Source organism: Lactuca sativa, chromosome 9, assembly GCF_002870075.4.
Source record: "Lactuca sativa cultivar Salinas chromosome 9, Lsat_Salinas_v11, whole genome shotgun sequence".
NCBI classification, from domain to species: domain Eukaryota; kingdom Viridiplantae; phylum Streptophyta; class Magnoliopsida; order Asterales; family Asteraceae; genus Lactuca; species Lactuca sativa.
The window spans coordinates 224611906-224628047 of record NC_056631.2 but is presented as its reverse complement, the minus strand read 5'-3'; the positions used below and the strand labels follow the sequence as shown (position 1 = coordinate 224628047).

General features: G+C 42.1%; 1 long non-coding RNA gene across 2 annotated transcripts; it reads right to left on the bottom strand.

Moving 5' to 3' along the window:
* Nucleotides 1–9758: 9758 nt before the first annotated feature.
* On the bottom strand, nucleotides 9759–14384 carry LOC111905939 (uncharacterized). 2 transcript variants are annotated; one of them, XR_008226367.1, is made up of 6 exons: nucleotides 14218–14384; nucleotides 13968–14068; nucleotides 13668–13789; nucleotides 11670–12964; nucleotides 10666–10737; nucleotides 9760–10127 (listed from the first exon to the last, which is right to left on the bottom strand). It is a non-coding gene; the product is annotated as an uncharacterized LOC111905939 (long non-coding RNA). The 2 variants fall into 2 exon arrangements; XR_008226368.1 differs by lacking the exon at nucleotides 10666–10737 and having other exon boundaries at nucleotides 9759–10127.
* Nucleotides 14385–16142: the final 1758 nt, after the last annotated feature.

The following is a 16142-nucleotide window of genomic DNA, read 5'->3' as shown; positions in this document are numbered from 1 at the left end:
TTTATAAATGGAATGTTTCATATTACTTATGGAGTAAATAATTATAATTTTTAAAGCATATATTTATACTTTGAACATGTGCACTTATTGTTAAATATCCTTGCATAACATTAGTCTGCTGTTAAATACCTAGATTGTACAAATAGGAAGCAATGGTAAAATGGTCATGTATTCATTTGAAATATTACATAAGAAATAGTTTATTTCTTTTTAAAAGTATGTTTCAAGTCCATGAAATCAAGTTTATTAGTATAACCATATGCTAAAATTAACAAATAGCCTTCGATATACTAACCTGAGTAGCCAAATACTTCACCAATTCAAGCATCTCCAGGAAAACCTATCTTTCAAAGGACTTATCGATTTGCATCCCCGAGCGAGCCCCTATACTTGAACGATACGTTCCCCTGTAGATGAAGGATAAAGTTAGTCCCATTCAGTTTTATCCCAGATCCAAGAACATACTATATATGCATTGTGTCCTTATCCTTCTGATAGAAAGAAATAGTATAGAAGGTAAACAAATTTCAAATTTCAATAGTTTTTCAACATTTAGTTTCTCTTACCCATGGTAAATTCTTTTTGGTTATTGTATTTTCTTTTGTTGATGCTCTTTTAAATTGTTAATGAGATATGATAGTATCCCATTATCTAATAGGGATCTGATATAAGGTGCTCTTGCGTTGCTGTTGTTTTAGGTGGCTATATTCAACACTTCTTAATTGCTTGATTTTAGATGTTATGTAGCGATTCAAATTGAAGGTCTTCCTATGGCTGTTTAGCCATACATGTAATATTCAAGACTATAGAACTTGAGATAAAAGCTTATGGTAGATTTTTTGAATAATGGGATTCACATGAAGGTCTTCCTATATATGTAGATGCTTTTATTTATTCTCGGTCCTCCATATGATTTCTAATTGTCGTCTCCGAAATTGACATGAAGGCAAAACAACTATCACCTATAAGGAATGGGAACATGGACCAAAGGTTTGCTATTTCTGCATTTAAACTAATTACTGCAACCAAAATCCATGATAATTACTTAAAGATCTTTTGATGTTAGAAAATTTATATTATTTTCCTCTATATGACACGGGAAAATACACATTAAAATTTCAAAACAATCTTCACCAAATAATGTTATTTGTGAATATTTATGCATATGTTTGTAATAATACCATCCTTACACTTTTATTTTTGTTTTCTGAAGATTTCATTAACCAAATTAATTTTTATTGAATTATAGTCTTCCATATGTATACAGAACCACTGCAACTGAGCTCTTAAGACGATCTAAAAGGATCTCATTACTGCATTAAAAACAAGAATCATGGTAAACATATGACACATAATTATACAGGTAGAGATGTTTTTATTAAACTATTGAGAAAAAAATGAAGTGCTGAATGCAAGAAAAGCAATGTACTTTATAGATATGTTTTATGTTCCTCAGCACATTTAGTCTCTCTTGTTCTTGAATCTTAAAAACACTTTTCTTCTTTAATCTTTATTTGTTTTGTCATTTGGAATCTCTAGGGATAAATTTCCATCTTTTTTGTTGATCTCGTTTTCTATAATTTCAATTATGGTTTTAGTTGCTCATGCTTTGATCTCATTAACAAGTAGTCCTTTTGGTTAACCAAGTGTTGACGTCACCTGTATAAATTATTTTTTAAAATATATTAATAAAACTAATAAATAATTGAATATCCAAGAGAGTTGAGCTAGATAAAGTGTAAAGATACTTTGACCAACAGACTTTAAACTTGACCACATCCTTGTTCCTTTTGATTTTCACGGGGCGTGCATCCTTTCTTCTTGCAGTTAAAAGGAAATACGTGATTTCATGAATTTGCTTCGTCTTAAAAGATATAAAAGGAAATAAAAAGATAAGGAAAAAACAACATTCCTTCAGCACAAAAGACAAGTAACAAGATCTAAAGAACTAAAATATGAACCAAAAAACAATACACAAATTATTGCACATGATTATTTGAGAACAGAGTCACAGACCATAGATTCTATTATTCAAGAACACAAGTAAATAAAATATTTTTAAAACTTAAAATGTAACGACCCAATTTTCACGTCCAAAAATTTCATTATAAAACATTACATGAAAGCATTAATAGTTAAAACATTGTTTGATTAAACCATTTCACATCGAAAACCAAATTGAAAACGACAACATTCGATCAATCAAATATCAGAGTATCAATCCCAGGGTAAACTCATAAATGCGAAATCAAGGAGTGTGTGTGACGAGCCGCTACCGCGCCTGCTCCTTCCCCTTGGCTAAAGAGGTACCTGAAACAACAACTGAGAAACGTAAGCACAAAGCTTAATGAGTTCCCCCCCACTGTACCACATACCATATAATCTCATAGCATACATATATTGTCAGGCATATTGGGTGCCCGACCTACCCCTTCGGCCCTCTCGACCGGATATTGCCTAGCATATCTGGGTGCTGGCCTCCCCTTCGGTCCTCTCGACCGGATACTGCCTAGCATATATGGGTGTTGGCCTCCCCTACGGTCCTCTCGACCGGATACTGGGGAACTATTCTTCCCCTCTACTACTACCACATAACATGTATCACAATATCAGAATCTATCTAACATGGCTGGGTATGACTACCCCTTCGGCCCTACCGACCGGATACCTCGGGGACTATCTCCCCTACTGTCACTAGCACATAGCATCATATCATACTAGCACATAAACATAACACAGATAATAGTAATCACTAGATGAATATCACAGAGACAATCATCTACATACAACTCCTACTGGTGGGCCGGCATTGTGGCCGTAGACCCACCGCTACTAGAAGGTAACTCACCTCGAAGTAGCTGCTGATCTGATCGGGAACTGACTGTCTACTGCTGCTGCTGCTGCTCCGGAAATCCTCCGGCTGCAATTCCCACAACATACTCAATCAAACACTGCTAACTGTCCTTTGGGTAAAATGACCATTTTACCCCTGATCATGCCCTAAGTCAAAGTCAGAGTCAACTTTCAGTTGACCCGACTCGCCGAGTTAGCTTTCCAACTCGCCGAGTCCCTACCCAAACAATTGTCCTGAATCCCGTTTCTACTCGTCGAGTTAGGCGATGACTCGACGAGTTCTCCTTCTAAACTGTTATTTAAGTCTTTCATCCTACTCGCCGAGTTGTATGAACAACTCGTCGAGTTCATCTTCATCCGATGAACACTTATGCTAAGACTCGCCGAGTTGTATGAACAGCTCGCTGAGTTCATCTTCATCCGAAGAACACTTATGCTGCGACTCGCCGAGTTGTATGAACAGCTCGCCGAGTCTGTTCTTGATCTAAGGAGATTGCCTTGAACTCGCCAAGTCAGGGCATTGAATCGCCGAGTTCCTCCATAGATGAGTTCAACTTCCAACTCACTGAGTCACACCCCGTGACTCACTGCTCACTCGACACTACGAAAAGGGGACAAACTTGGAGACTCGCGAACCGACTCGCCGAGTCATTGCCATGCAACCATTAACTACACGAATTTGCTCGATTCCAGTCCATTCCATTCACAGATCTGGGTTCCTAGAGCATGAATCACACGTAAAGTTTCCAACTTTACGTGTAGATATTCACCAATAAGGGTTTTAGGGTTCAAAATGCACCCAAAAGGGTAGATCTAGGGTCTTCATGCAATGAGGGTCCATAAAGGCAACAGATCTGAGCTCCTGGAGCTCAACCATGCCTAGATCTAAGGGTCAATCAGCTTATTACGAAATAATTTGCACATACAAGCTTGGGGATTGGCTCAAGAATGACTTAAATGAAGTAATAAGCATAGAAACAGAGGGAAAACGGGTTATACCTCAAAGGAACTACTGAGAGAGCACAAAGATGCTTGGATTCCTTCCCTTACTCTTGATCTACTTCCCTTTTGCCTCAAAACCTTCAAGAACACACAACAATTGCTTCAAACTCTCTATGAATAGCTTAGAACGAGGGTTGGAAGCTCTGAGGGGTGAATAGGGGTTGGCTTGGGGCGGATATGTTGTTTAAATAGGGTGCAAACCCCTGAAACTTAGGGTTTCATCCAACAACGGTGACTCGCCGAGTCCGGAATATGGAATCGCCGAGTCACCAACTTAAACGTGTCCCGGGGTCCCATCTCTACTCAACGACTTGGACCTATGACTCGTCGAGTCCAAGGCTAAAAAATGGAAAACACTCAAATAAGATTTACGTACCAGGAACTAGGTGCTACAAATCTCCCCTACTTATTTTAGACTTCGTCCTCGAAGTCTGCTGCTCGATCCTGAAACAGCTCGGGGTAATGCTCCATCATCTCGTCCACCGGCTCCCAAGTCCATTCCGAACCCTTGCGGTGCTGCCATTGCACCTTCACTAGCTCCACCCTCTTGTTCCTCAAATCCTTCGACTTCCTGTCGAGGATTGCGACTGGGCGCTCAATGTAATTCAGGCTATCATCAACCTGAATATCCTCTAACGACACTACTGCTGAGTCGTCCACTAGGCACTTCCGTAGCTGAGAAACATGGAAAGTGTTGTGGATCTGGCTGAGCTCGACTGGCAGATCCAGTCTATACGCCACCTTGCCCACCCGGGCTACAACCCTGAACGACCCAATAAACCTCGGGCCCAACTTGCCCCGCTTCCTAAATCGAATGACGCCCTTCCAAGGCGACACCTTCAGGAGAACCATATCCCCAACCTGGAACTCCAAGTCGGATCGACGCTTGTCGGCGTAACTCTTCTGTCGACTCTAAGCAGTCTGAAGCCTGCTCCGAACCTGCTGGATCCTCTCGGTCGTCTTGAGCACCACCTCGGTGCTCCCCATGACTCTCTGGCCAACTTCACCCCAGCATATCGGGGTCCTGCACCTCCGACCGTACAACATCTCGAATGGGGGACGGTCAATACTCGCATGGTAGCTGTTGTCGTAGGAGAACTCAGCCAAGGGAAGATAGGTATCCCAACTACCACCGAAGTCTAGCACGCACGCCCGCAACATATCCTCCAGAGTCTGGATGGTCCGCTCGCTTTGACCATCCATCTGCGGGTGAAAGGCGGTGCTAAAATGCAAATGAGTGCCCAACTCGTCATGAAATCTCTTCTAAAATCTGGAAGTAAAACGCACATCCCTGTCCGAGATAACCGATACTGGCATCCCGTGCCACGCCACGATCTCCCTGATATAGATGTCGGCCAATTTCTCGGCCGATATACTCTCCTGAATCGGGATAAAGTGAGCACTCTTGGTCAATCGATCCACGATGACCCAAATCGAATCCACTCCACGCGCGGTCTTGGGAAGCTTCATGATAAAATCCATCGTGATATCTTCCCATTTCCACAGTGGAATATCCAATGGCTGTATCTTGCCATGCGGCCTCTAATGTTCGGCCTTGACCTTCCTGCAGGTCAAGCACCGCTCAACGTACCATGCCACATCCCGCTTCATGCAGGGTCACCAATAATCTAGACGAAGATCCCTATACATCTTCGTCGCCCCAGGATGAATAGAGAATCGGGACTTGTGCGCCTCCTCCATCAAAATCTGGCGCACGCCTCCGTGATACGGCACCCACACCCTACGGTGTAGTGTCAATAGTCCTCGGCTATCATAATCAAAGGAGGAAACCTGACCCACCACACGCTCACTCTTCCAATGTTCCTCCTTGATAGCCTCCTGTTGGGCCTCCCGAATCTGCTCTAACAAGGCAGTCACTACGGTCATCCTCATGCACATATCCCTGATCGGCGCCGCCTTGCGGCTAAGCGCATCGGCCACCACGTTGGCCTTCCCCGGGTGGTAAAGGATCTCACAATCATAATCCTTCACCACGTCCAACCACCGACGTTGCCTCATGTTCAGATTTGGCTGATCCATGAGGTACCTCAAACTCTTGTGGTCCGTGTAGATGGTACATCGAACCTCGTAGAGGTAATGCCGCCAAATCTTGAGGGCAAAAACCACTGCCCCCAACTCCAAATCATGCGTCGGGTAGTTCACCTCGTGAGGCTTGAGCTGCCTCGAAGCGTAGGCAATGACATGCCCCCTCTGCATCAGTACCGCGCCCATCCCTGAAATGGACGTGTCGCAATATACCACAAAATCCTCTACGCCCTTTGGCAGGGATAAGATCGGCGCCTCGCACAGTCTCTATCTCAATGTCTCAAATGCAGCCTGCTGCTCGGGTCCCCATCGAAAGACCACGACTTTCTTAGTCAGTCGCGTCAGGGGTACGACTATCTTGGAGAAATCCTGAATAAATCTCCGATAGTATCCTGCTAATCCCAGGAAACTCCGAATCTCAGATGGAGATTTCGAAACCTCCCATCTCATCATGGCCTCGACCTTGGCCAGATCGACCAGAATCCCGTTCTGGTTGACAAGGTGTCCAAGAAATTGCACCTCGCGCAACCAAAACTCACACTTGGAGAACTTGGCATACAAGCTCTCCCTCCTCAGGGTCTCCAACACCTCTCTCAGATGCTCCTCATGCTCCTCCTGAGTTTTGGAATAAACCAAGATGTCATCAATAAAGACTATCACAGACCGATCCAACATCGGTCTGCATACGCGGTTCATGAGGTCCATGAACGCGCCAGGAGCATTGGTGAGCCCAAACGGCATCACCACAAACTCATAGTGGCCATAGCACGTCCGAAACGCAGTCTTCTGCGTATCCTCCTCCCTGACCCTCATCTGATGGTATCCCGAACGCAAATCGATCTTGGAAAACCAAGACTCTCCCTGAAGCTGGTCAAAGAGATCATCAATCCTCGAGAGTGGGTAACGGTTCTTCACCGTTACCTTATTAAGCTCCCGATAGTCTATGCACATCCGGTACGACCCATCCTTCTTCTTCACAAACAGGATCGGGGCTCCTTAGGGTGAACTACTCGGACGAATAAATCCCTTGTCTAGCAACTCCTGCAGCTGCGTAGACAACTCCTGCATCTCGGGAGGAGCCAACCGATACGGTGCCGCACCAGGAACGAGGTCAATCCTGAACTCCACCTGTCGCTCCGGAGGTATCCCAGGAAGCTCCTCTGGGAAAACATCTGCGAAATCTTGCACCACCGGAACCTTGCTCACTGTCGCCTTACCCGCCTCCAGGGTATCCACCACGTACGAGACATATCCTGCGCATCCCTGCTGAAGGTAGCGTCTCGCCCTCGCTGCTGAACATACTGCAGGTCCACACTGCGGCCTCTCGCCATAAATCACTAGCTCTCCCCCGCTTAGGGTCCAGACCCGCGCTAGCTGCTGCGCGCAATCTATCACCGCCCCATTAGGGCTCAACCAATCCATGCCTATAATCACCTTGTTCCCACGCAGCGGAATGGGAACCAGGTCTACTAAGTAGCGCTCCTCAAACAGACGCAATACGCAATCCCGAAACACCATCGATGCTCGCACCGATCGATCATCAGCAATCTCTACCTCCAAAGGGCAATCCAACATGCCCGAAGACTCAGGAAACTTCTTGCTAAGCGCAAGGGACACAAACGATTGGGATACACCCGAGTCGAATAACACCTGAACTGGGATACTGTTCACATGGAACGATCCTAAAACATATATATATATATATATATGTATATATATATATATATATATATATATATATATATATATATATATATATATACACCGAGCACATATCAATATCATAACATTATAAAATAAAAATAGAGGGAAAGAATCATACCCGTCACCACATCGGGTGCAACGCGTGCCTCCTCGGTAGTCAACTGAAATGCTCGGCTCCTCACCACCGGAGCCTCTGCCTTGCCCTGTCGGCCATCCGTGATCCGCAGGGTCTCTGGAGTTGGCGCCTTCACCGGCGCTGAAACTGTCAACTGGGGGCAATTGGCCTTCTTGTGGCCCCTCTGGTTGTAGTGGAAACACAGCAACTCCGATGTCTGAATAACTGCTGCCGGAGCAGTGCAATCCCTGCTAAAGTGCCCAGACTTTCCGCACTTGTAGCATCCTGATGATCCCAACCTGCATGTCCCCTCGTGCGTCTTGCCGCATTTCCTGCAGCGTCCCCGCCCCTGTTGGCCTTTCGGCCCCACATCTGATCCCTTGGGATTCTTCCCCGAAGCCCCTCCTGACTGACCCTCTTCTGCCTTCCGTTTCCGGATGTGCTCCAAATCTATCTCCCTCTCCCTTGCCCTGGCAATCATGGAGTCCAAGGTAGGGCAAGCTGAAAAGCTAACATGCTCCCGGATGTCAGCTCGTAGCATATCATGATAATGGGTCCTCCTCATATCCTCGTCACCAGCATACTGGGGCACCAACAAAGCCCTCTCCCGGAACTTGGCGGTGATCTCCGCCACAGTCTTAGTCGTCTGCCTCATGTCTAAAAACTCACGGGCCAGCTGCTGAAGCTCGACAGCCGGCGCAAACTCTACCCTGAATCTGGTCACAAAATCTGACCAAGTCATGGCCTCGATCGCTGAGGCTCCCAACGAGTCACCCACTGACTCCCACCAGTCCCGAGTTCGGTCTCGCAAACACCCTGCTGCATACCTCACCTTCGACCCCTCGGGGCAGAAGCTAGTCAACTGTGCAGACTCGATGTCTGCAATCCATCGTCTGGCGGCAATGGGGTCTTTCACCCCGTGGAAATCCGGCGCACCACTGCCCCTGAAGTCCTTAAAGGACAGTGTGCGAGATCCCGACTGGCCAGATGCCATGTCGCTCCTGAACGCCCTGAGGCGGTCCTCCATCAACTTGATGATCCCTTCCTTGATCGACCCAAAGATAATGGGAGTCGACTCAAGGATACCCCTGGTGATCTCTGACGCGATGAACTCGCGTAGTCCCTCATCTACCTGCTCGGAACCTGATCCCGAACCTGACCCCTCTCCTGAACCGCCATCTATCGGCCTCGATCGAAGTACCACCATACTGCAATACATCACAACAATCATTAGTGATACTGATACTTCCTAAGGGATCACAACTACTTACAAGTTCCCTGGTCTTATCTTGGCCTTCCTTGGTTCGGGTACGGATCCTCTGCTTTCAGTAGTACGGGCCCATACTACCTTCCACATCTATCCGTACCTTCTTCAAGGAATGCCTCGACTCCACCAGATCCCCTTTACTACCGTTGATCACTGTTATACTCATCCTAGGCTTGCCCTAGGGAAATCTCTGGTTCTACTCTATCCAGTCCTCAGCTGCTGCAGGCCTCCTTGTAATGCCAATTAGCCATTACCCGAATACCATTACATGTGACGAGGCTCAAATAATCCTTCGAGTACCCGACTCGTCCCTACAACGGTTGGACTCAAACAAGAGTTGCGCAGTAGGATCAAATCTGGCACTCTAAGATTATTCAACCCTGATCACATGTGACGTGACGTATTCGCCTAATGGCTAACTCCCATTATTCAGAATCCCACATAGCACGAAGCAAGCAACATTCAGACAAGGGTAACAATCTCAATCAACTCTATCTGCTTACAGGAACTGTACTAGCATAAGGTGCTAAGCTCATACTATCAGACATAACCTAATCAGGCTATCCTACTTGTTGTCTACTCAATAACTAGCATGCAATTCTCATACAACTGAAAAATATAAAGCAGGCACATAAGGCATCACTCCTAGATCCTTAGTCCTATTCTAGCATGCTGTTCTACAAAAGCTGATAAACATAACATAAACTTGTATGGGTACTTTGGGGAATACTTACTTGAGCTCGGCCGGTCGCGCACATCACACACTTCGTTCTTTCTCGAAACTCTTTTCTCAAATTTTAGAAAACATTTTCTTTTAGAAAATCTTTTAATCCCTCGATTTGAGTTCAGACACCCCCGAAGGTGTGTCCGAATCCCTCAAACCAGGGCTCTGATACCAACTTGTAACGACCCAATTTTCACGTCCAAAAATTTCGTTATAAAACATTACATGAAAGCATTAATAGTTAAAACATTGTTTGATTAAACCATATTACATCGAAAACCAAATTGAAAACCACAACATTCGATCAATCAAATATCAGAGTATCAATCCCAGGGTAAACTCATAAATGCGGAATCAAGGAGTGTGTGTGACGAGCCGCTACCGCGCTTGCTCCTTCCCCTTGGCTGAAGAGGTACCTGAAACAACAACTGAGAAACGTAAGCACAAAGCTTAATGAGTTCCCCCCACTGTACCACATACCATATAATCTCATAGCATACATATATTGTCAGGCATATCTGGGTGCCCGACCTACCCCTTCGGCCCTCTCGACCAGATATTGCCTAGCATATCTGGGTGCTGGCCTCCCCTTCGGTCCTCTCGACCGGATACTGCCTAGCATATATGGGTGTTGGCCTCCCCTACGGTCCTCTCGACCGGATACTGGGGAACTATTCTTCCCCTCTACTACTACCACATAACATGTATCACAATATCAGAATCTATCTAACATGGCTGGGTATGACTACCCCTTCGGCCCTACCGACCGGATACCTCGGGGACTATCTCCCCTACTGTCACTAGCACATAGCATCATATCATACTAGCACATAAACATAACACAGATAATAGTAATCACTAGATGAATATCACAGAGACAATCATCTACATACAACTCCTACTGGTGGGCCGGCATTGTGGCCGTAGACCCACCGCTACTAGAAGGTAACTCACCTCGAAGTAGCTGCTGATCTGATCGGGAACTGACTGTCTACTGCTGCTGCTGCTGCTCCGGAAATCCTCCGGCTGCAATTCCCACAACATACTCAATCAAACACTGCTAACTGTCCTTTGGGTAAAATGACCATTTTACCCCTGATCATGCCCTAAGTCAAAGTCAGAGTCAACTTTCAGTTGACCCGACTCGCCGAGTTAGCTTTCCAACTCGCCGAGTCCCTACCCAAACAATTGTCCTGAATCCCGTTTCTACTCGTCGAGTTCTCCTTCTAAACTGTTATTTAAGTCTTTCATCCTACTCGCCGAGTTGTATGAACAACTCGTCGAGTTCATCTTCATCCGATGAACACTTATGCTAAGACTCGCCGAGTTGTATGAATAGCTCGCCGAGTTCATCTTCATCCAAAGAACACTTATGCTGCGACTCTCCGAGTTGTATGAACAGCTCGCCGAGTCTGTTCTTGATCTAAGGAGATTGCCTTGAACTCGCCGAGTCAGGGCATTGACTCGCCGAGTTCCTCCATAGATGAGTTCAACTTCTAACTCACTGAGTCACACCCCGTGACTCACTGCTCACTCGACACTACGAAAAGGGGACAAACTCGGAGACTCGCGAACCGACTCGCCGAGTCAGATGAACGACTCGCCGAGTCGTTGCCATGCAACCATTAACTACACGGATTTGCTCGATTCCAGTCCATGCGATTCACAGATCTGGGTTCCTAGAGCATGAATCACACGTAAAGTTTCAACTTTACGTGTAGATATTCACCAACAAGGGTTTTAGGGTTCAAAATGCACCCAAAAGGGTAGATCTAGGGTCTTCATGCAATGAGGGTCCATAAAGGCAACAGATCTGAGCTCCTGGAGCTCAACCATGCCTAGATCTAAGGGTCAATCAACTTATTACGAAATAATTTGCACATACAAGCTTGGGGATTGGCTCAAGAATGACTTAAATGAAGTAATAAGCATAGAAACAGAGGGAAAATGGGTTATACCTCAAAGGAACTACTTAGAGAGCACAAAGATGCTTGGATTCCTTCCCTTCCTCTTGATCTACTTCCCTTTTGCCTCAAAACCTTCAAGAACACACAACAATTGCTTCAAACTCTCTATGAATAGCTTAGAACGAGGGTTGGAAGCTCTGAGGGGTGAATAGGGGCTGGCTTGGGGCGGATATGTTGTTTAAATAGGGTGCAAACCCTTGAAACTTAGGGTTTCATCCAACAGCGGTGACTCGCCGAGTCACCAACTTAAACGTGTCCCGGGGTCCCGTCTCTACTCGACGAGTCGGACCTATGACTCGTCGAGTCCAAGGCTAAAAAATGGAAAACACTCAAATAAGATTTACGTACCAGGAACCAGGTGCTACATAAAAATCGTTCGCAAACAAATTTTTTAAAAGGTTAATATAAAATAATCATAATTACATTTGCCTTAGATAGAGCTAGCGTGTGATCCTGTTCTGGAAGCTCTTTTATAGCTAAGCTATATATGCACAAAATTTTCAAAATATTTGAAATTTACTTTATTTTTTTTGTTAATATTCAATGAAAAAGAAAATTAATGAATTAAACTTGGACATATTTGGATGTGATAAAGTAGCATAGTGGAGATACATGCTTGAGCAAAAATATGGAAAAAATAATCTGCAAATTAAGTTCTTGCTATAGGTCGATTCTCATATTTAAATTTACATATGTAAACAACTATATGACATAAAAGGATTTGGTGTATTGAACATTTAGTAATTATTCATTGCTGTCGGACCAATACCAAAACCCAAAAATCTCATGTTGTAGATAACAACAAAACCCTTAAAAAATTGTGAATGGACCTGGTAATAGTATCCCTAATTTTTGTCTATGTTCGATTCAGAACCCCAGAAGAAATATAATTTACCCTATAAAAGTTTTAATTGTAGACATATATGCAAGGAAATAATGTGCATTGAGAGCCAAGACCCTATTTGCATTACTGAAAAAGGGTAAAATGATTAAAACAATAATTGATTTATATTTCAATTTCTTTTAAGTATAATTAATAATCACATAGTAACAATAACAAAGAATATAAAAAAGAGAGTACCTATATGGAATAGTAAGATTAACAGAGCCATATTTAATTAAGAAGATAACTTATGCAAGCCTGCCAAACCAGTTTTGTCATATATGAGACTATAAGGGATCACCCTACACCTTGAAATTGCCAGGTGATGCTATAGCCACCAAAAACTCAAGCATTCACGGCTTTTTCAGCAACATTAGAAAACCATCTTGTCCCCAAGAGCCCCCTGTATCCAAAAGAAAAAATAATGCACCCGGATGTCAAATTTTGTACTATGACTATTGTGAAATCACTCAAATCTAATTGTTGATCAAATCAAATTTGTAGAGATTAAGCCAAGTTAGTATCATTCAAATAAGTTATAGGTATAACAACCTAAATGGGTTTATCTTCTATTTTAGGATGTTAATATAATGGCATTCAATATTTTTAAACCACATTCAGTTTCATTTTATTCAAGTACAACCAACAACTAAGCGGTTTTTGGATGTTTGTTTAAACTGATTATTGGTAGGGTATGGCAGAAACTAATTTTTATTACTAAGGATTATAGAAATAAAATTTGGAGAAGCGAGTAAGCATGGAACTTGGTGTAAGATAAATAATTATTGAGATAAATAACTTACATATTTAGGTTTAGTGTGGTACTGTGGTAGATGCTGTAACCTAATAAATTAAGAGGTTTTTATAGTAGAAGTGCAAATGCTTTCATGATGAATAATTGTTGTTTAATACTCCTATTATTCAAAACCCCCTTTAATTCCTTCATAACCAACGAAGCCCACAAAAAGTGAAGACAAAATTATTGTCCTCTATTTTTTTTACATCATTACCCTTCTATTAAACCCTCTTTACATCATTGTCATTTATTTTTATGTAGCTGAGTGAGAGTTAAATCAGAAGTACCAGTAGAGAAACCAAAAACATACTTGCGATATGTAGGAGAGAAAGAACAGGGAAGACGTGATATGTATGAGACAAGGAGCGACAAAGAGGAGCAAAAACAAACCAAGAGAGATCTTCTATTGATCATTCACCATTAATTTGAAACCTATACAAAGAAAAACAAATTTCCAAAATCAATTTCATGAGTAAAAATTAGAGCTCGAACCCTAAATTTAAAACCGAGGAAACCAAAAACAAAAAATAAATGGTTATAGCGGTGTATTGAGTTAATATCAATTGATCGGTTCCGCCACAAATAAGAACTAAAAAATAGAACCGATTACCTGAACCAGGAGACGTCAGTGGCTGAATCAGGACGTCCACCAACAACATCAGTTATTACGGGGGAAATGTGAGGAGGCGGTGGGGAAATCTAAGGTTGTTCCTTCTCAAGAAGAAAGAAAAAGGAGGAGAAGAAAGAGTGGCAAAAAGAAAAACGTGAGAAAGAAAGAGCGATTAATCTTAAGAAGGTTACTTCAGGCGGCAAACAGCTTTGGGGGAAACACCGACATAGAAACAATTAAGTAAACCTACCTTTGAAGTCTGTTGTGTAAGCCTGATGCAAGGATGACCGTAAACAAGCAGGGAGATTGGTGATGCAGTCAGCCAAGTAGCTAGCGGAAGGATGATGCAGGGCACAACGGAAGAACATAGCATACGTTAAAATTAGCCGCCCATTAGTCTTCTTATTGGAGGAGGGAAAGCAGCTCATCGACGTGGACATATAGGTAATGATATATATATATATATATATATATATATATATATATATATATATATATATATATATATATATATATATATATATATAGAGAGAGAGAGAGAGAGCTAGGTTCAAATGTTTTTAACAACTATTGTGTGCCTAAATGCACCAATGAGAATTCAAGAAATAATAAATAATTAAATAAATCATTTAAGGGTATTTTGGACATTTTGTACTTTTAATTATGGAAATCATTTATTTGAAATCCTATAATTAAGGAAATAAGGTAAATATATTTGACTTACTTGTGTGTGGTAGAACACGTCTCTGACTTGCTCAACAGTTGTAGCCGCCTCCGACTTCATCCACTGCATCGGATTCGTCCACCATTCATCGGTGAAGTCGCAACCAGCCGATCACTGTCCACCAATACTTCCACCTCCCGCCTCCATCAATGTCGTGAGTTCTCCACCAACACCAATGAAACGATTTTCTTTTTTCTCAAAATTTTCTTTTTTTAGATTCTATCAGTTGTTGAAATCGATTTCTTTCTTGGCAAAAATCGATTTGTTGAAATCAATTTTATTGCTTCTCTTCTCATCTGTGAAATCCATTGATTATTTGAAATCAATTTTTTTAAGTAATACTTTCTAATTGATTTGGAATATGATTTTGTAGGATACAAAATTGTTCATCGTGGGTGTTTGTTCTTCAACAACCATCGTCCCTTCATTACTATTCCCACAGAAGTCGACATCGAACCCAAAAAAGTTTCAATCGCTGAAACACAAGCTCACCTGCCATCCCTCAATCTCGTATGTAGCCTCTATTTCGGCCATCTGGTAAGTCGATTCAATGGGTTGAAAAAAACATCATCTTTCTTTTACAATTTCTCTCCAGTTTAAAGCCTCTGTTTTTGCGATTTTTGGGTTCTAATCGGTTTTTTTGTTGAATTTAAATTATATATTTTAACTCTTCTAATAGATTTCAGTTAGACCATTTATTTGTTGATAATAATATAAGTTTCTCAGGAAGTGATTTTAGTTATCCAAGTCCTTTTTTTTCTGAACACCAAGTGTTCGACTAAATGCCTAAATGAAGATTTATTTTGTAATTTGTCACTTGTCCATTAAAAACTCTTTTCTATTGTCCTAAGTGAATTGTTATTGAGTTTAGATAGTTCTTATATTTTGAGTAATGGTTTTGTTTTTACTTTTTCAAATAGTTGTTTACCTTTCAATTATGTTTGGTTCAATTATCAATTTATGTTTGTGTAAAGTGCACTAATCTTGTTTGGTTCAATTCTCACATCATATGGATATATAATTTCAATAGACCTAATTAAAAGAATGATCATGAAATTAATTTATATTATCTCATCTCATGAAAATTGAGTAAGTAATTGTGTTGTTGATTTGTAACTTACAGCTAAACCATTGAAGGAGCACAAACAAAGAAAGTATGGGCAATATACTGCCAGAATGTATACTATGTAGTCTTCCATATGCTATGTATATACTGATGGGGTTGATTTCATATGCCAACACAGTGAATTAATTTTGTTTGATTTCATATATCAACATAGTAAAGGCTTAATATCATATGCCAATATAGATTGGTGAAAGCTACTCATCTTGTTCTAGAAAATTGTTTAAAAAGGTAAGTAATTTGTTTGTGTATTATTTTGGTTCATTTTGTGATTTTGAATTCCAACTTCTATTCTCCCTTGTTATTGTGTATTTGGAATCTAAAATTA